The sequence below is a fragment of the Protopterus annectens genome, chromosome 3.part0 (genome assembly GCF_019279795.1).
Source record: "Protopterus annectens isolate FY-2018-M chromosome 3.part0, PAN1.0, whole genome shotgun sequence".
NCBI classification, from domain to species: domain Eukaryota; kingdom Metazoa; phylum Chordata; order Ceratodontiformes; family Protopteridae; genus Protopterus; species Protopterus annectens.
In genome coordinates this window covers 870,257,593-870,279,804 of record NC_056731.1, presented here as the reverse complement: position 1 = coordinate 870,279,804, position 22,212 = coordinate 870,257,593, and positions in this window count along the sequence as shown.

Genomic DNA, 22,212 nt, shown 5'->3' with positions numbered 1-22,212 from the left:
TAATTTTTTCTTTTTTTTTTTTTTATGTTGATTTGGTTTTTACCTGTTGCTGTGGCTGTTGCTGTTGTTGTTGTTGTTGCCGGAGTCTGTCTGTCTGTGTCTCTGTGTCTCTCTTTCTTGCTTGCTCACTCTCTCTCTCTCTCTCTCTCTCTCCGTGGCTGCAATGAAATGATTGCATGTGTGGACAGCAAGTACAGCCTGCTTTTAGAGGTATCTGCACATGTGCATGTGATGGCCTCTGCACCAATTGGTGGCCACCATTTGGTAATTTCATGCAGCCTGCTGTGTGGTAATTGCAGTACTCACTGTCATAGTAACCCAATGCTATAAATTGCTGGGTCAGGTAGGCGTAGGCCTTTCAGCTTTCCAAAGTGGGGCCCATGCTTGTTTGCTGTGGACACCATAGTGTACGTCAGAAGGTTGGTTGTTGTATCTTTCGGCTTTTCCCAGTTAGGGGTCGCCACAACAGAACTCCGGTCCGCTAATGATTGGCAGTAGATTTTTACGTACTGACTTGCCAGGCCTGACGCACAACCTTCAGTGAAGGTACGCCCATTCATGCATGTCTCCACACAGAAGACGCTTTTAGCTGAGAATCGAACAGGACAACGTCTTACTGTGAGGCGAGAATGCTACCGCAGCACCACCACCGCAGTAAGTCAGAAGGTTGGTATACTTCTTATATATGAAGCTAGGGGTGTAGCCAGTAATTTGAATGTTGTACTCAGACCTGAATGTTGCCACTTCCAGTAGTTGACAGTGTAGAATTGTACTCACCCCTACAAATGCTAACACAAGCTACATGGGAGTATTTAGTTTCTTTTCTACTTATACAATTAGCTGCCATACATATGTAGTTATTGAGATGGTTTCATTTGGCACATGAACTGTTTGGGAACTGCTATACTGTGGATATTAATGTACTCACTTCTGCACAGTTTGTGCTTTTTATTTTGTTGACATTATCACAGGATGCTCATGGAAACTGAACAATTCCAGTACTGAGTATGCCTACCTACATTCTTGCTGTACCTTAAACACAGTGGTAAGTTGTACATTTGGGTGGGATACTGTGTGGGGATTGTAGAGTGCTGCAGTAAAAATATTTCCTGCTAGAATGTGTGGTTCTGTTATCACAGTCATGTAATGCAATTCCACAACAGCTGCTGGTAAAGTTCCACAGAACAGGTTTTGTGTTATGGCATTCCTATTTTTCTTGACATTCACACATTCTGATGCATGATATATATATTTCAGCAACAACCTGCTTTATATCTACTGTGGCCCTGTGGTACTTCATGCAGTCTAGTGTGTCCAAGGTCTGGGGTTCGAGACTAACAGTGGTGTTTTATTTTGCTGCTGAGCAGAACAAGGGCCCTCATATGCAGGGTGACTAAGGCACTTTTAAGCAGTTGTAAGCGGGTTTGCATGGGTTTGCATGACGCTTAGCAATACTTAGCTAAGCGCACACATGTGCACACTCACGCAAGCCTGCTAACTACTGCTTAAAAGTGCTTACTCCCGCTAACCCCCGCGTTAATTTCTTTGAAAGAAAAGAAAATGGGGAGATAGGAAAGTGGTGAAAAAGGGGTACAAAGAGGGTAAGACAGTAGGGAAAACAGCTCGGGATGTGCAGGACAGGTGTAGGGAAGGTCCATAGCTGCCCATTTCTTTAACAGCAACAGCTGTGCATATAGTAGTAATTTGGAGGGAATTTTGAAACCTTCCACCCTTGAGAGAGGGGTGAGGACAACGAAGTATGTTGTACTGCCAATTGAATTTCAGTGTCTGTGTCCAGCGGACATTTGTGGAAAATGGGCAGCTATGTATGGGGCATAATTTTTTTGTGGGAGCAGATTGCCCATTTTTTTTTTCAGGTGAGAGTGGAATGTGAGGTAGGGGAAGTAGGTATGTTGTGGGAGGTAGGTTGGGGAGGTAAACAGACAAGACAAACAAGACGCATACAGGGGCGGAATATGACACATGAGGTGGGTGAACACAATTGACAGGGAAGGATGTTTGGAAATCACAAGCCCACAAGCCCACAGATGGTAACAGTGGAACTGAGATCCCCACCCATGAACAGTCACCACTGCACCTTCACAGCCCAGAGGGTGGCTGTGCTGGGGGCTGCGTAGGAGGGGCAGGCTCACCCGTGAGTCACGCCACTCTTGCCTCGAGCTGGCGTATGGGATCAGCGACTGAACGCTGGATCTCCCTAGGCACCACAGCCCGGACCCTTCGAAGGGTGACAGGTGGCCCTCCTCCGGCCACGCTTGCATGGGGGGGACGAGCCCCATCCCCTGCAGGGCTGCCACCTGAAGGTGGCACAGGACCAGCGGAGGAGGGGGTCCCAAACTGGGCACCAGACCTGCTGGTGCCAGGTGCAATCGCCAGCTGAGGTGGAACAGGTGGGTCCGCTGGGACCAGCCTTCCCATACGTTCTGTGTTTAGGTGTATTTAATGACAACATAGCCAACAGCATTCCAAATTAGTTATAACAGCATGCAGTAATATTCCCATTAACCCAACACACCAGAGTTCCAACAGTTGAACAGCAAGCATAACACATGCATATATTGAACGACAGTGGACATTCCAACAGCATGCAGGAATGATTGGTGACAACAGGCCACCAAGATTGTGGTGTTTGAACAGGGCACATGCATCACAATTATGCAGATATTTATAAACCAATTGGATATATGTCCCAACAAATGTTTTGAGATTACACATACCCATTGAGGTGTAGAATTGCATTGTTTATGCGCATACAGTAGGGTGTAAAAAGATACCTCCATTAACAACTTATATGAACTTATAGTTTACACTACATTCCTATTGACTGCAGGTATATATCCACTACATGTATTATTACACTGGGCAATGTCCAGTACTTTGTGGGATGTGTTTTGCTAGTTAATTATCTACCTGACCTGTATCTAATATACAAACTGTCCAGGATGCAGATGTTACTGCTACGTATTTATATATTTTATTTATATTCATATGTCTACATATCTGGATGCGTTCAGGTGACATTACCAGTTAAATTTTAACAGCCCCCTACATTTGTTGCAGCACACTGACATTTCCAGTGCACACAATTACAAGCTACTCATGTGCCAGATTTACCTATACATGCCAGCCTTGAAACTACAGTTGAGGACTGTATATGTGCTTAAGGGATACTGCCACCCCCTCCGTACTCTTTATATGGGCCTTCCCAAGTGTGGGTTGACAGCGCTTAATACAACACTACTATTTCTATACTGCAAGAGTACATCTACATTTCAAAGAAGGTGACACAAACACACTACAGGTGTTATACCTTTATTAATTAAATTACACATTTTTCTAGTGGCTCTCTCATTTATTTGTTATTACAGTGCATGCAGACATCTTATTCAGGATGTATTATACCTTCATTTATGGTTTACAACACTCTTTTTCTGGCTCTCTCACTTATTCTATATAATAATACATGCAGGATAATAATTCAGCACTTATTATTACTTTATTAATGGGTTACAACACTCTTTTTCAAGCTCTCTCACTTATTTTACATAACAGTTCATGCAGAGAGGTTATTCAACCCTTATTATACCTTTATTATTGGGCTGAGACACTTTTAGCCAGGCTCTCTCACTTATTTTATAAAACAGTACATGCAGAAAAATTACTAACCTGCCTGGTGGTGCAGCCTTAGCAGCCTATCTGCATAGGCTTGCTGATTCACAGCACGGACATCTGCAGCTGTGAAGTAAATGAAGTGATATTGAGACATATACCTATCCATACTATTGACTACACTAGCAATTTTTACATACTTCAGTCCATGGCTACCTACTCAGTAGTGGGGCATTTTGCATCCCACGGGCCTCCTGTATCCATTGGTCCAGTAGGTCCTGCTTGCGTCTCTTCAGGTCTGCATGGTGATGTCTGACCTGCTCACCAGTCTGAGGGATGCCTGTGGCACAGGAGAGTTCATGTGCAAGACGGTTCCAGGCCTCCACTTTGTATTCCATGCCCTGGAACTGGCCCTGCAGGAGTCTAGCATCATGACAATGGACGAGGAGCCAAACCATCAGTATTGACTCCTCAATGCCCCACCATTGCGCTCGGAAGCAAGAGCCCTCTCCGACACCAGCCATTGCTGCCTGCAGATGGGAGCTGCAACCAGTTATGGTGAGTATTCCCCCCTATGGAGCTTATATATGCCTCATTTCCCACAGTTATTTGTGATTGGCAGGATTTGAAAGTTCTCAACTGAGTGCACACCTGCTTAGCACTGGGTAAACTTTGATTCATATGTATATGTGTGTTGACAGTCCATGCACATCAAATGCTGTCATGGCTTAGTGGATTAGTACTTTGATTATGGTACACACTATCCCGGGTTCGAGACCTGTCATTGCTTTTTTATTTTACTACTGGCCTAACCAGTAGGGGGTGTGGCTGTGTTTAGCCGACTTTGCTCAGCTTTGCCCAACGTTGCCTGACGTTGCTCTACGTTGCCCTATGTTGCCCGACATTGTGCTAGTTAGTGCGGTGCGCACCTCCGCACAAACATGTTTGGTTTTTGCTAGTTGGTGCGATGCGCAGCTCCGCACAAAGCTATTGTGCTAGTTAAAGCAGTGCTTAGCTATGGGCAATTATTCTTAAATGTGCTTAATACTGGTAAATGTTGCTTAGCAGTGCTTCACATTGCTTAAGATAGGTTACTTATGCATTCATTAGTATGCATGACCGTTTCACTTTCTTATATGTATTTAAAATATCGTTCACTACTACATAGGCCATTTCAATGCATTTTAATAGAAGGTAAATGTCAGGAATTATTTTTATGCACAGATTTCCTAATGAAAATGGAAAGGGGAGTGGTGGGACTCGAACCAGGAATGCCTCCTCTTTGTGCAAAGGCTCTACCACTATGCTATTGCAATTTGGCTTAATTTGCATATTAGTAGTTTATTATCCTCTTCGATGTCTAAACTGCTTACTGTAGCTAAGCAATGGGAGCACCCGCGCACACATGCGCAAGTACGGGCAGCTATTTCGGGAATAATAAAAAAAAATTGTTTTACATTTTATTTCATTTATACAGGGCTTTTTAATGTGGGGGAGTGTAGTGTTGGGGGTATACACATTTGAGCGGACTCGCTCATATCTGCTGACATTTGCAGAGTTAGGCACTTGCAGGGGCGTGGATATTTGAACTGCTCGGCAGTCTGACATGCCCCCTGCACTCCTACATGCTCTGTGTTAGCCTGGGAGTTGAGTCAGCGCGCCCTCATGCATATGCATGACACACTGACATCTAACTCTTAGACGGCAGTCTCCGAGTAGAACTTCGTTCGTCGTACACGGAGGATTACTGAATCCCCTCCTATATCTGTCACTACCTCTTGAAAGAGAAAATAAGAAATTAATGAGCTGAAGTTGCTATGTTATTTAATGGAAGCCAGCCTAGTGGCATAGAGGGATAAAGCTCTTACTGCAGGCCAGGTGACTAGAGTTTGATTAGTGGCTCAATCGTCTAACAGGGCAGCAGGGTGGTTGGGTTGTTCCTATCCTGGAAGGGAGAAAGGGAGGGGTGCATGGTAACTTGTGTCACAGAGAGCTCAGGAGGAGGCTGGAGCTGATAAAGAAAGACATCAGGCTGGTCAGCGGGAAGATGGGAAATAGTATATCTGCCCCTTGAGCCCGGGGCAAAAACTCACATTGACATAGCTCATTATAGCCCAGACAACCTTAAAGACTGAGCTAAGCATGTGGCGGCTGATTTAGGGCTGAGGAAAACACCAGCCCCCATGGATGATGGCACTGCTCCTGGCACTTAACTGTCATGTCCAGCCATGTGTAAATATAATATCAAAGTTAAATGCCAAACCTGGAGAAACAAAATGGTCAGTAGGGTGTGGCAGAGAAGAAGGCTTTGTAGTCAAGGGTGTTAGCTGAAAAAAAAGTTATTTAATGTATGCATTTCATAAATATTTTGAAATAATATTCAGATTTAACCTGATATAACAGTAGATATCTAGTTGCACCAATGATATTCTAATTCAAAGGGTACGTAAAATACAATCAATAAACATATCACATACCAACAGTACTGAGTCCACAGGGCCTGATAATACCTCTTCTGCCACCCATAACTATGTAAAGAAAGACAAAAGTAGTGAGCTATAACCATGATAGAAACATAGCATATCATAATCGTACAGTGTGACAAAGAGCATCAGAGATCTTTAACAGTCCATAAACACCAAGCCCAATTATCTAAATAGCCAGATAAAAAAGACAGAGCAGTTTAAACGTTCTGTAAAACGAATGGAACCTAGGCTAGTCACAACACTTTATATTGCATGACCAAGAATGTTAACACACAAGGGTAACAAAATCATAGATGACTTGTTTAGTTTTTTCTCAAAGGTCATAAAATATGTCTCCCTGAAACAAAACCATAACAGTCCCTAGAAACTCCAAAACAGATTATTAACAGAACATATAACTGTATTTAAATAAGGAGAAGCCTGATATCTTCAAACTAAATAATTACTGAATTGTTTGTTTAATTATATGACTTAATACTGTCATTGTCAGAACTTCAGTTATTCACTGTCTGGTATAACTTGCCTGACAGTATCAAGATTCTGTCTGTCACCCATTTAAAAACAGCAACACTGATATCATTCCTCTAGTTTTTCAATACCATTGCTAGCTTTCTGTAGGTATTTCATAGACAGCTATGTCTCTCCGAAGAATCCAGATACACATGAGAAAAGCAAAAAACTTTTGTTCTATGCTTCTTCCAGCTACTGCTAAACAGTTCTTATAAGAATGGGTATGATCTCAGCTGTAACATCAAGACTGTTGTATTTATTTGTTTAGCACTGCAGATCCACAGCAAAGTCAGCCTGCAACCATGTAACAATAACATTTGGGACAGACCAGCTTGCCCACAGCACACACAATGGTCTTTAATTATAGTTCAGACTTACTTCATACAGTGTGTATTTGAAATCATATTTAGTGCTGTCTGAGATTAGAAACTTGATTTGCCCCTTTTAGAGGAAGAATCTCTTTGACCAGTTATATTGGTGGCAATTTATGCTATTATTTGTCCAGTTCTGATTCATCTCTTTGATTCCATCTTTTTATTTATTTATAACATCAGCTACAAGATGGTATTATACCTGCAAGTGAAGAGTTAAAAGCAGGAAGCACTTTACAGCAGCTGTTCAGCTCTGCACAGAGCTGGTAGTCACAAATCATGATTTTAGACAGCTTGTTTATGTCACAGAGGTCATGTCCTCTGGCAACAGCAGACCTAAGTTTGGCAGTTAACACCTGTCCAGAAAAGTAGCTCCCTATTAAAGACACCAAATAAAAGAAAAAGATTTATATATGTATATATATATATATATATATATATATATATATATATATATATATATATATATATATATATATATATATATATATATATATATATATATATATATATATATATATATATATATATATATATATATATATATATATATAGGCTCTACTTTAGAATGACGAAAACGCAAAGTCTCGAATGCTCACATAAGTGAATAATCATAAACTCAAAACTGGTATTTTGGGAACGCAGTACAGTGAAGATCGGAATATTTGCCCTTTCCTCACTGTAGTAGTGCGATCTTGGAGTAGGAATATATATTTAGCGGGGGGGGTGGGGGTGCAGCCCCCCACAATACCAATTTTGAGTTTGTGATTATTCGGTCATGTGACCGTTCAAGAGTTTGCGTTTTCGGTTTTATGACATAGACCCTATATATACATACACACACACACACACACACACACACACACACACACACACACTTACACACACACATATATATATATATATATATATATATATATATATATATATATATATATATATATATAGGTCCATAGGTTCATAGGTTGATACTAGGCTATCTGCCCTAGGGCATTTATAAGCCTCGCCAGAGTGTGTTTGGCTTTCACCACCCTTTTAGATTAGTTGACTGTGCCTCTGTATAGTAGGTCACAGAAGGTAGCCCTTTTAAGGTTAGTTTACTGTACCTCTGTCAAGCAGGGACACAGAAGAGATCCCGGGGTAAACTTACGATCTCCCATCCACTCGTCAAGATTTCTCTTGAAGAGGGTCAGTGAGGGGCTCTGCCTAACATGGATTGGGATTTTGTTCCAGAGTGAGGGGAGCCTCTGGGATATGAATCTGTCCCTCCAGCATGTCCTATTTATTTCTGTGCTGAGGTTCAAGTCCCTGGAGCATGTAGCTCTAAGGGATTTGGATTTCCTGAGGTGAAACATGTCCATTAATTCTGGGTTGGACATGGCTTTATACGTCAGACACAGATCGCCTCTGAGTAGGCGGTACGCAACTGAGTAGAGCTGGAGTTTCTTTCGCCGAGCTGCATAGGGCATCTGTTTGAGCCCCTTGATCCTCTTAGTGAGGTACTTTTGGGGTCTTAAGTCCCTAATTACTTCTTCCGTACTTAATGGATTACCACCTATGTGGTAATTTGTGGGCACTTTGTTTTTCCCAAAGGGGATGACTATGCACTTTTTTGGCATTTAAGCTTTAGGCCATGGCTCTGGCACCAGTTATCTGTCTCTGTGAGACCCTTTTGAAGGATGCTTGTGTCAGCCGGAGAGTCGGTTACGGCACCCAGTTTACAGTCATCTGCGAACTTGGTCAGCCATAGTCCACCCATGTTAGCTTGTACCTCTGAGAAATATATACCGAACAAGAGAGGTCCCAGGACTGAGCCTTGTGGGACGCCACTTGTAACTGGTTTAGAGTCTGACATGGCACCTGCTATTTTGACCATGTGGGTTCTATCCCTGAGCCAGTTTGCAACCCATCTTGTGACATAGGGGTTGATATTTAAGCTGGTGAGCTTATTTATGATGCCTGAGTGGGGTATTGTGTCGAAGGCTTTTGCAAGGTCCAGGTAGGCTGTGTGGACTACCTTCCCTTCATCTATGGCTTTGGTAACTGTTTCAAAGAAGTTGACCAGGTTCAAGAGGCAAGATCTGCCCTTAACAAAGCCGAATTTGGTAGGATCCAGTGTCTGGAGGTTCCAAGTGTCTTTGTTTATGATTTCCATGATGATACGCTCCATAGCTTTGCAGACCAGGCTAGTCAGGCTTATAGGGCGATAGTTTCCGGGGTCTGTTGTGGCACCACCTTTGTGGAGTGGGACCACTGTTACTGTACGCCATTCCTTAGGTACATATCCTGTAGTAAGGCTGAGATTGAACAGTGGCTTTATATGAGGGTTTAGTTCTTCTTGGAGCTCGTGTAAGATGCAGCCCGGGACACCGTCTGGTCCCATTGATGCTGTGTTTTTTGCTTTGGAGATGGCAGCTCTCACCTGTGCATCTGTGATCTCAGGAAGGCTACACTCTGTTGGGATAAACATTTGCTCTTTTGGGGATGAAGGGGGGGAGAAGTTTGCACTGAACCTTTCTGCCAGGATGTTGGCAATGTCTGTGGGTTCAGTGTATTTTTTGTCATTTTGCACTAACTCAGAGCATATCTGGGAGTTGCCCCCCAGGTTTCTGACATAACTAAAGAAGGCCTTGTGATTATCTTTAGTGTCTTGTGCAATTTTTCTTTCTAAGCTGGCCTTAGATGATTTTATGAGGGATCGTAGTTTCTTGCTAGTACTGATCAGAGACGCCTTCCCTTTTTGGGATTTTGCTCCATCATGTAGTAGCTTTCTCCTTTTGTTGTATAGCTTATTTATGGCCGGGGTCATCAGACAGGTCTCCTGCCTTTGGAGGAGTGAGTCTTGGTTTTATTTGGGATAGCATGCTCCATACATTCCTGTAGGTGTCCATAGAATGCTTTTGTAAAGGATTCTGCATTTTGGGCCATATTTTCCACTGGCCCGGGGGCTTTGAAGGATTCCACCTCAGTTTTGAGAAGTGTGAAGTTTGCTTTTGAGAAGTTCATGACCGTAGTTTCCTTGGCTAGGGGTGGGGACAGAATATGGATGTCCAGTGAGATTAGTTTATGGTCTGATCTTACCAATGAGGGGTATACCTCTGGTGTGGAACATAGAGACCCCATGTTGGTGATGACCAGATCCAATATGTTTTCCCCTCTTGTGGGAGTGGTGACCAGTTGTTCCATAGCATTTGAGTTTATAAATTCTAGGAACTGTTGGGCGAGAGTGTTTGGGCTTGAGTAGTTTTCCCAATCAATGTTTGGGTAGTTGAAGTCACCCAATATAATGGTGTTTGGAGAGACCTTCATATTCTCCAGTGTTCTCAGGAAAGCCGAGTGAGGTTCCTGTGTTTGGGAGGGTGGTCTGTAGCAGGCTACAAACTGAAAGGCAGTTTTGCCCACTGTTAGTTGCACATGGATGGTCTCTAATACTTCGTGCAGTGCCACTAACCTGGAGGTGTGGGTATCTTTGATAAATATGGATACTCCCCCTCCTTTTGTGGTTCGGTCCGAGTTTTGGGGTCGGAAAGCATGGTATGAAGTAAAACCTGTTAGTGCTGGGGTGCTCTCGGGAGCCTTGAACCAGGTTTCTGCTACTGCACAGATATCGATATTCTCCATACTGAGGAGTCTCGAGTGCGTGCATCTTGAGGTTTAGACTTCTGGCGTTGAGCAGCATTACCCTTAGTTTTTTTTTCTTTGTGTTGTCTATGGAGGTGGGTTTGTCTTTTGAGCCTTGCCTAAAAAAGGCACTATGGGGAGGCAAGAGCCTTTGCCAGTATTCAAAAACCCAGGGGTGACAGGTGCAAGCCATCCCTAGCGAAGCAACGTGGCTTGTCGAGCATGTCATCCCAGGCTGACAGACACTGGATCCCCTTTGAATGACACCAATACTTTAGCCAATTGTTAAAATTGATCATTTTGTCTTTATACTGTGGCATCATTCTTGGTGAGGGTAAGATGCTACTCAAGGTCAGGGTCATACCAGCCTGGGCTTTATGATCAAAGAACTCCTCTGTCTTTTTTCATGTAGTCCAGGGAGGTACGTCTCAAGTCATTCACACCAGCATGGACAATGACGGAGTCATATTTGTACTTGCTTTGGAGTGACCTGAGTGCTTGTGTTATGTGGCGGATCCTGGCACCCAACAGGCAGCTTACAGTGACCTTCTCCTTGTTCAGCCTGGTGAGTGGGACGTCAGTGTGTCTGACAATAGAGTCACCTATTACAAGTATATTAGATGTGTTGTTTAGCCTTAAGGGCTGTGACTGTGTGGCCCACTGACTTTGTGAGCTATGTGCTATGTGGGTATTGTTTCATGGTAGGGGTTGCTTGGATGTCTGCTTTGGAGGTCTCTGCTGCTTAGGCAGATTTTTATTTAGAGCCTCCGAGTATGTTTTTGTGTGTTTATGTGTTTGGTTTGCTGATGCGATAGGTCTATGTGAGACTGGATTTGTGGTGTGTGTGGTTACCTTCTCCTCCTGACAGGCTGTGCCAGTACTGGGTTGAGAGAGCTTAGCCTCCAGTTTGGCTATATAGTTGCATTTCTCACATATATTTGAGCTTGTTGGGAGGAGGAGAGGGTGGTCTGTATACATAAGGCAGTTGTAACATTGCCTCAAGATTCCCAGATTCACCAGCTGGACTGGAGAGTAAAACCGAAACTGACCTTTGGACATGCCTGAATAATATAGGGAACTACTCATTGACTGATCAGAAAGAACCAATAGGGAGCAAGTGCTTAAAAGGAGTATAAGAGGATGTAGTGCTTAAGTTTATTAGTGTTTAACTATGAGATTACTTGTATGAGCAAGTGCAGGGCTTTAGAATGAAAATAGAGTGCTTATTTTGAGATTTAGAGCAGTTCTAAGGGAAAAAGTGAAGAGCAGACTTTGTGGAGTCAGGAATAGTTTAAACCTATTTAAGCGGCGCTGCCCGACGCTGCTCTGTGCGCAAGACCGCGCAAAAAGAGAGTTGCATGGTTTTAAGAGAGAGAGATCAAGGAGTTTGGAATTGACCCAAAATGGCCAATAAAACTACAGCTTCTAGGTAGTAACCACTCCTACAGGGACAGGCAGGCTGTTCAGTGTTAACCACTGCCACTGGTGAACACAGAGACTTCCCTTTAGCCCAAGCAAGCACTGGCCTCCAAGAAACTTACAAACAGTTCAGAACAGCAAATCTGTAACTGAACTTTCTTAAATTTCAGAAAGTGGGAAAAAAGCAAGATTTTTTTTGTTTGTTTTAGTTTAAAGGTAGCAGAGATACACAAGTAGCAAAATAGTCAGAACAGTGCAATAAATGACCCCACACTTGAGTGCTAGGCCAGAGTCAGGTAAAATGCAATTTTAAGAAAACTGATTTTAAATTAAGTGCAACACAGGAAATGCATATAAATATATATATATATATATATATATATATATATATATATATATATATATATATATATATATTCATCTGTATCTACTAACAGTCCAAATACAACTGCAAAATTCCGCTACCTAAAAGAAACATTGTCACAACCATCCTTAAATAAATACCGTGAGAAAAAATTAAACTGGTGTCCTATCTAACAGTAAGTACCACTTTTTGACTTAAAATGGGTATTTACAAGGTTTAAATATCTTATTATGCAGGATAATTTGATAATTAGACAGCCATCATTAAGATTTGCATTTTACTGAAATATATTTAATCTTATTAAAATGTTCAATTAAATATCTAAGTAACAAGAAATAAGGTGTTCAAATCTAACATTATTTTGATTATAATCTGAAAATGCATGCTTGACTAGCAGATAGTTAAAAAAGCAGGCTCTAAAATGATTTCCACTTTATATGGATTAGATACTGATTACCTAATGTTATGAATGATAAAACAGCAAAACACCTGGAAATATCACCCATAATTTCACCTCAAAGACAGTCAGTTGTTGAACTGACCTTGCAAGTTTCTTTCTCTGCCTTGATGCCACCTAGAATATCTTGCTTAATTTTAATTCTGCTTACCTTTGCTGCAATACCTGTCCTTTACCTTTTAAAGCAAGTAAATTACTTTTCATATCCTTGAAACAATGCAGTGCAGTTATGAGAAAACAAGTCCCGGAGTGTCCATAGAAGGTGGAGGTCTAAGAACTATGTCCAAAAAACATGTAAGATGCACTACTTGGCACTTCATTGCAAGCTATGTATTAATAATATCTTCTGCAAGCCCTTTTATTACCAGGTTATTTTGTCATCATCTGGTGTCTTTAACTTTTCTTTCTTTCTTTCTTTCTTTCTTTCTTAATAACAATTTTTACAAAGTCTTTCACAGCCCAACAAGTTGAGTGCTTCCAGTCTTCAATATTCAAAACTTTGCTGGGTATTTATGCTCAATTAGGACATATCTTCAACAACTCATTTTGACACCAGTTCATCCAGTGTAGCTGGCAATGAAATAATTCCTTGCATTTTTTTGCTAAATACCAAGGACTGTAACAAAATAAATTTATTCATACATTTAGGTCCTTTTCATGCCGATTTCCATTGCTTCTGAAACAGACTCTAAACTAGCCATTTTGATTTCTTTTGCTTGGTACTTTTGCCTTCAGGTGCCCCTGCTTACTTCTAACCCCTGTTACTGCCCATACTTGTCAAGAAGAGTGCCTCTTTGGCCCTCTTCAAAAGGAACCTTGACGATTGGATGGGAGATAGGAAATTCACCCCGGGAATCATGTCAGTCTCCCAGGGAAGTAAATATTGTGAGAAGAAATAGCCAGAGAATTGTTATGGCTAGGCTTGTATAGGCCCTAGGGCCGATAGCCTAGTGCCATCCTATGAACCTATGAACCTATTACAGAAGACACAAAGAAAGAACTGAACATGTGAATTTGATAAAAAAAGGTTTTCAGGATGGTTACTCAGCAGAATACCTGGGACAAAGGAAAAGAGGAGTACTTATATTAATTGTAAGAGGAGTTCCAGTAGTAATAGAAGAAGATAAAAAAGATATTGGCAGATTTGTAGTGCTAAGGAACTACTGGCAAGGGAGGAGGATTACACTGGCATGTATTTACATTCCACCTAAAACTGCTGTAATGGAGCTTAAGAAAACTGTAGGAGAAAAAAGTCAGCTTTCAGCAAGAAATATTACTTATAGGTGGGGACTGGAACTTAATTTGCAATAGTGAAGATATGTTTGGGGGGACCAGAAGGGAAAATATAACAAAGGAGAGTAGATTTTTAAAGAAATTTATGAAAGTATTTGGCATGGAAGATGTGAATTTAGTAATAGGCTTTTGGAGTGAATTTACATATTATTCCCCCATATACAAAACTGGGCTAGGCTAGTTAGAATTTAAATTTCACAGGAACACATGCATTTAATTGAAGGTTCTGATAAACACCCAATAAGTATTTCAGATCATGCACCAATAACAGCTACAATCAAAGCACAGAGTTGTTGCTGTTGTCTTTCGGCTTTTCCCGGTTAGAGATCGCCACAGCAGAACTCCAGTCCGCTAATGATTGGCAGTAGATTTTCACGAACGCCAAGGTGCCAGCTTGACGTTCAACCTTCAACGAAGGCACGCCCATTTACGCATGTCTTTCGAACGCCCACCCAACCACAGGGAGGACATGCAGACTCCGCACAGAAGGCACTCCCCGCACTCTAGCCGAGAATCACAGAGTAATGGAATAAAAATGAGACATTGGTGCTTTCCCACCTATCTGTCAAAAGAGAGGAATTTAAGGGCTGGGTAGTGGAGATTATTCAGGTGCTATTAGAGAGGATAGAAAATTCTTCTGAAAATATAGCTAGGGAGTGGGATAAAATTAAGGTGGAGTTTAAAAATAGGGTGGAAATAAAAGAAAGGGAACTATGGTTGAGAAGTAACAAGAATTATTTAGAGGAACTGACAAATGTTAAAGTACTGCAGAAGGGGGAGATCTCACAGAACAAGAAGAGGATCAACTGCAGAATGCTAAGCAGAAAATAAGGGATTACCTCAGTAATATGCATGAGCTTATAAAGATTGCTGTTGTTTACCTCGATGATATGCATGATCTTAGAAAGATTGCTGTTAAGCAACTATTTCTTGATAATAACGCTAGAGCACAAAAACTTTTAGCACAATGACTCAGGCAACAGAAAGTAGAAAGGGCTGTTGCCAGACTTAGGGAGCCTATAACAAGGAAGGCAACAAGAGATCCTGTAGAGGTATTAGAAATATTCTGGAAATTCTATGAGAGTTTCTATAAAGCAGAGAAATATGAAAATCAAGAAAAGATACAAATGGAAATGTTTATGGAAAAATTAAATATGACAAGGTTAGAGGTAGATGAGGCTCAATTACTAACAGGATAGGAGGAAATGAGATAAAAATTGTGATGTATAACCAATGTACAGGAAAGTCTCCAGGAACAGACAGTATTCCTATTTTCAAGACTCATTTTGTCAGTGAATTTAATAGTAAACATTGTTAAACCATACAAACATTACAGAAAATATGTTGTTGAAGTTTATAAGACTGTATTAGTGTTTTTCCACGTAAGCCAAAGCAACTAGCATTACCGCGAAAATTTGGTTGCGATAATACGTAAGTACTGATGAATCAAACAAAAGATCATCATGCAAATTTTTTTAAAGTTGAAAAATGTTTTGAGCTCTGAACAACACATTTGTATTGACTCATGGCACTTTTTGAAAAAACAAAACGAAGTTACGGTCGAACACTATACTTCGTTTTTGACTATTGATGTGAATTTGTTCAACACTATCCCACACATTTTGGGTTTAGAATGGTTTGAGGAGTTTCTTTTTGACTCGAGGAGGTTTAACAACAATGACGTTTCGGTCTTAGTAACATTGATGGAACTTGTTTTAAAATACAATTTTATTTACTTTGAGGGTTAGTTTTTCATACAACAAACAGGGGTTGCAATGGGGCATGTTGTGCCCCCATTTTTGCAAACATTATCATGCTCATGTGGGAGCGGAAGTGTCTTTTTAAATCCCCTTACACTAGTTTATGGGATGTCTATGTACGTTACACTGACAATTTGTTTTTTGTGTAGAAGGGGGATGAGTATGAGGTGGAAGAATTTGTTGAATTTATTAATGGTACAACTGATTTCCTTCAATTTAAGGTTGAATACAAGAAGGATGTTATTAATTATTTAGATGTGTTAGTAAGTAAGGACCTTGAGCACAGATGTTTAGTTAGTAATGTGTACAGGAAGCCTACATATAGTAATAGCCTGTTACACTACCAAAGTTGGCATCCAGAGCACATTAAAAAAGGCCTGGTGAAAGGACAGTATGTACGAATTTCACATATGACCACAAGGGATGGTGATTTTTGTGAACAAAGTATATTATTGAAAGAGATGTTGGCAGCAAGGGGGTACCCACTGAAATTAATTGACAGGGTGTATGATGAAATACTCACCAAGTGGGGGGTGGGCATTTTTGCACCATTGTTAAACAAAGAGTATCAGAGCACCCAAATGGATTCCAACATTGTAGTCCTACAGAATGACTTTGAGGAAGTGTTTTCTAAATCTACATGGAAGTTATCATTCGTTACAAAATTCTGTGCTGACTACAAGGCCATCACACACATTTTGTGTAAAAACTGGACTATTTTTAACCATCAAACTAACATTTTGGAGAAGGTGGGGAAAAAAACTGGTATTATTTATAGGAGGGGAGTGTCTTTTAAACAATTGTTGCAGAGTAACAATGAGGTTGGACAAACACAGGCTAAGGGGATTAAGCCTTGTGGTTTTTGTTCACAGTGTCTCTTTACTGGTAGAGGTAATTACATATGTATTAACTGTACCAAAATTAATATTTTAGGGAGTTATTCTTGTTATACTAAGATAGTGGTTTATGGAGCCACATGTTGTTTATGTCCAGGTTTTTATATTGGAAAGACCAAAAGAAATTTTAGGGAGAGGATTTACGAGAATATCAGAGATATTAACACCTCCAACCCTAATAATGCTTTGTATAAATACGTAGCACAATTTCCTGGACATAATTTTAAATTTTTCATCATTGAAAAAGTGGCTTATGATATTAGGGGAGGACCATGGGAGGATTACCATAATTTTAAGGAATTATGGTGGCAAACTAAACTTAACACCACTTGTCCTCCTGGCCTCAATGACAGTATTAGTTTCAATAGCTTCTTGAAGTTACGTATGCATTTTGGATGAATTGAATATTAGCTTATTTTGCTATTGATATTTCTTATTATTAAGGTTTTTAAATAGGTAGTCATTGTTTTTGTATATAATTGTTAGTTTTAATGATTTTGTATATTTATGTACTGGGGTTTTTAGTCAAACAGTCCTATTGACTCAAATGTGATCAATTATGTATTCAAATCCTGTATTTAAAGTGAGGCAAAGTAATGGTGTTTGTATTCTGATGAAGTCAGCTGTGCTTGCTGATGAAAGCGCTTAATAAATTGTTTGAACTAAAGTTGCTGGTGTTCTGTGGAACCGTGGTTTGGTTTCATCAGTTGTTGGTTGTACTATCAAAGACCTTTCGTGTGGTTCTTGGTCTATATTACATTCTCGAAAACTGACAATGTCAAATCTGACATTGTCGACACGAGAATAGCAAAACTGCAGAACATCAAACAAGTAAACGGAAATCTCTGTAAGGGGAGATTTCCATTTACTTCAATGTAGTGCGGTCTTGGAGTTGGTATATTTAAGTAGCAGGGTTTGTCTGGGGGTGCCAGGGGGTTTGCCCCCCTGCCTACACCGTTTTTTTTTTTTTTGTTATTTTTAGTTTTTCTTCTGAACATTCGATGTTTTAACAGTTCAATCACTAAAGGTTGACGTTTAGTGATTCAAACTGTCAAATATTCAATGTTCTAATATAGACCCCCATTTATATGTACTGAAAATAACTTGGGAGGTAGTAGACCTAGAACTTTGTAGTTATAGCAAAACCTCAGAAGGGGGTTATAGTATTATATTGTCTATGGGCGATATGCTAGTCAGGTATGCCTGAATGCTGATAGAAAGTTATGACAATCTTGGATGGAAGTACATGTTAAAAGGGGTCTATATTATGGTGTTGAAAGACAAATTAACCAAGCACATCTTTATCGACACATAAATATTGACCTCTGCAATTGCCGAACAGTCACATCAGCAAATTCATTCCCAGGGGAAAAATCACTTGGCCATCATCGGAGATTTGCCCTTTTCCCCACTGTAGCGTGATGTCGGAGTTGGTATATTTAGTTGGGGGGGCATCCCCCCCATTATGTAGGGTTTGAAAGTTTGGCTTGTGTGCTTTCAGCTGAACGATATTTTTCCCCTGGGAAAAAATTCACTGAAGTGACTGGCATTTGCAGAGGACAATATTTATGTGTCAATAAAGATAAAGATATGTTCGGTTACTTTGTCTTTCAACACCGTAATATAGACCCGTTAAAAGTATCTACAGTATAACAATAATGGTATTGACAAAGAAGAGAGTATAACGTATTCTAGAAATATATTATTATATTCAACAGGACTATGTTATCAGGAAATCAGTGGGTGGAACAGTTAGAGAAATTATTGTTTATAATATGATGCACCCATTTATTCTGACAATTATGAGTGAAAGAAAATAATTGCAGTAAAAAGACAATATATAATATTACTGTCTTATTTTGGGGTGACTGCATTAAAGGGGAACATTTAAGAATAAAAATGCTGCTTGATATAATAGCATTGATTAAAACAGAATAGGGTAACAAATATTTGATATTTTTTTCAGATAGCTGATGTACATGAAGATCACATTTTTAGTATTAAAGTTTTGATATTTCTGTTGAAGGTATTACTTTTTTAATATGATGCATCATGGTTAATAAAGATGATAGAAAAAATGTGGGAGAATTGTTCAGGAAGCATTTTGAGAAAGCTGTCCCAAATGTTACTACACATATCACCTGTAAATTTAATGGGATCACAGTGAATGCCATTAATAGTTTAATTTTGACAGAAGTTGAGTTTTACACTCAGTCAAAAAATTATTAGCCAAAATGAAAGATCATACCTCTACTGGCTTTGGTAGCTTTCTCCCCAGATTCATAAAACTAGCTTACCATTTACTTGCTATCCCTCTGACCATATAATAAAATGAAGCTTTTGTAAAGGATTAATCCTAGACTTACCAAAAGTTCCACACACCATATCATTCATAAAAGGGAATATTGAATGGGGTGGGAAGTTGGCATAATGGTTAAAGTGTTTACCTTGCAGACATGAAGTGCAGGGTTTGATTTTCACGTGGGGTAATTGTCTAGGCTTAAAATGGTCCACAAGAGCAGTTAGCCTAGGACTACTCTATGAACCTATGAACCAAACAGCGTCAGACCAATCACAATCCAGAATTCCATGGCTAAAAGTATGGAAGATACTTTTTACCAACAACATAATAAGTATACCAAAGCTCTAAACATTTTAAACATGGTCAGTGTAACTTAAGAAAGAGCTGCTCCATAAGATCTGCTTTACTAACTGTGTTGAATTTGTCTGAGAAGCTCTAAATAAAGCAATAAGAGTATGCAACCTATTCCTAGGTCTTTCAAAAACCTCTGACACTTCTAGCCACAGAGAGCTTATCCACAGGCTGCCTGCCATTGATATAATTAAAACTTTTATTTATTAACTGGCTCAGAAGCTGCATTACTAACAGAAAAGTCAAAGTCAATGTTAAATGTTGTTTAGAATGTTCAACCAAATGTACAAGTGAGAAAGGATAGATGTGTTTAGGGCCCCCTTCTTTTCAATCTATCTGCTAGTATGACTAACAATTCTGTCAATATACCAGTCATTCAATATACAGTGCATACTGAATGACTGGTATATTGACAGAATTGTTAGTCATACTAGCAAATAGATTGAAAAGAAGGGGGCCCTCAGTGCATATTGAATGGTTGGTATATTGACAGAATTGTTAGTCATACTAGCAGATAGATTGAAAAGAAGGGAGCGCTAAACACATGTACTGTAGCATGAACCACTTACTGGCTAAAACCCATCTCCAGAGAGATTTTTCTGTACTGGAAATATGGCTGGAATTTTTTGAGTCTTCTTCTAAACACCAAGAAGTTATTTGATTCTATAATGTATCGACTATTGCCAAAATATCTGCAGAGTGTCACTATCCATCAAGACAAGCAGGTGAAGTCATTCTTTACAGTGCAAAATAAACTGCATGGGGATAATACTTGGTCAGTCTTTCTCCCTTGGTGAGCCAATCATCCTCAGTGCCATTAGGGGTTATTAACTCCTGGGAACATTGTGCAGAATCAAGTGCTTTCTCATTTGCTCCGCATAATCAAAGCTTCCAACATTACTCATGTTCTCCATATTATTTTATGACAGGTACTGAGATTGCCAGCAGAATTACATGTTAACTGGACTGACATTATTACAAAGCAGTAAGATGCGTGTAATACAACTCTCAGGACTCATTAATCGAAGCTTAGCATTTCCTTGTCCCATCGTTCAGGGTTGAGTTTCACTGCCTGTTACTAACTCATGCCTATTAAGTACTTCACTTTAAGTTATACCTTTGTCTCCACCAGTTCTTAAAATATTATACCATAACTCACCCTCTAAGTTCAGGTGAGCAGAACATCATGAAAAGGGAGTCTAAAATGATTCCATTTTAGAAGTGATGTAGGGCAGCCCTGAAGCCTATTCTCAACCAATATCAAATATTACAACACTATACCTATCTTTAAAATCCCTTATCCTTACTTTAGTGAGCAGTACGTAATAGTCATTTTGCAATAACAAAGTAAAATAAAATCAGAAAGAGATAGTCAGTACATTCACTAGTAAACAGGCACATGATATTTTATATCAGAAAGATTCTAATTCAGTAGAAGATACATTTATTTTTTCCAATACCAGCATGTGACATGCTGTACAACCACACAAGGCACTCCCACACAGGCTGCCTCTTGTTACACCTAAAGAGACTTCCTGACATATGCTTCTCCTGAAAGTACATGCTTTACTGGCTTAACTCTTAACCTTTTCTAGGAGTCGCCTTGAAGAAAGATTCTCCCTGACCCTTTCCCAGAGAAAGTTAGGAGGTATGTGACACTTATTCCTCCCAGCCAGCCTTCCTGCTTCTGGCTACTGCTCAATTTTAGGTGACTAGAAACACAAGTGGATAGTCTGTTTCTGAACCAACAGGTGGCAGGCCATGTAGTGGTCTGTGATGGCCAAAAACAGTGACCTTTTTTCTTGGCTCAGTATTTTCCAACCTGTTTGACCACTATATTTCATAAGTATTGGACAACCTGCTCCAATTACATTTTGTTTCCACCTAATATAAGGTCAGATATGTCAAATTCTGGGATACTCCGGAGTGAATTCTTGTTAAAGATGTCAGTATTTTTTTTTTCACTTTTGTGTGAATTTGTAGGACACTCACATGATGTTTTTTGGAACAAATGAACCTAGTTTCCAGTCAGTTAACTTTATATTTTTTTCTGATGAATGGTTGCTGCATACAACCAAGGCCTAGGGCATATACATTTTGTATGATGTACCTTTCAGTAATGTCAAGTCAACAACAGAGTCTGTGCCAGTGTTGCAGCAATACATTATGTAACAAATTTCCCCCAACATCCTTGGGAGATAGTGTTAAAATCCTGTGTCTTGGTATTCTAAGATGGCTGGTCAAAAGTGAGAAGCTAGTACCCTGTGCTCTGACATTTTTGTCAGAAATAGTAAGACTTTGGTGGCCATCTCTGTGGCAGAGGAGGATAAAGTCTTGACTACATCACTGGTGATCTGAGTTTGACTAGCATTTGGGGTGCCTGTAGGAGGAGTTGGCCAGAAAGGATGGGAGTGAGGGGCAGTGGTGGCTCATCCAACCTGGGGAGTAGGGAGGTGGTCCTGCTCACTACATGGGTGATGCCTAGCAGGAGCACTAGGTGTTCACCCAACGCAGTTCCAAACCAGCTGGGCTTGTGCTAGCATAATGCATTTGTACTAAGTAGCCAAGGGGAAATTAACATGTGGAAGCACACTTCCCCTTGGGAGGTAGCACCACAGCTTGGGGACAAGTGAGGGGGGGGGGTAATTCCTAGAACCAGGAATCTGTCATACTCCCTACTGCCTGCGTCTTGCCAGGGGAAATGATGGGCTGAGAGAACACACAAAAACACAAGCACACGCGCGTGCACACA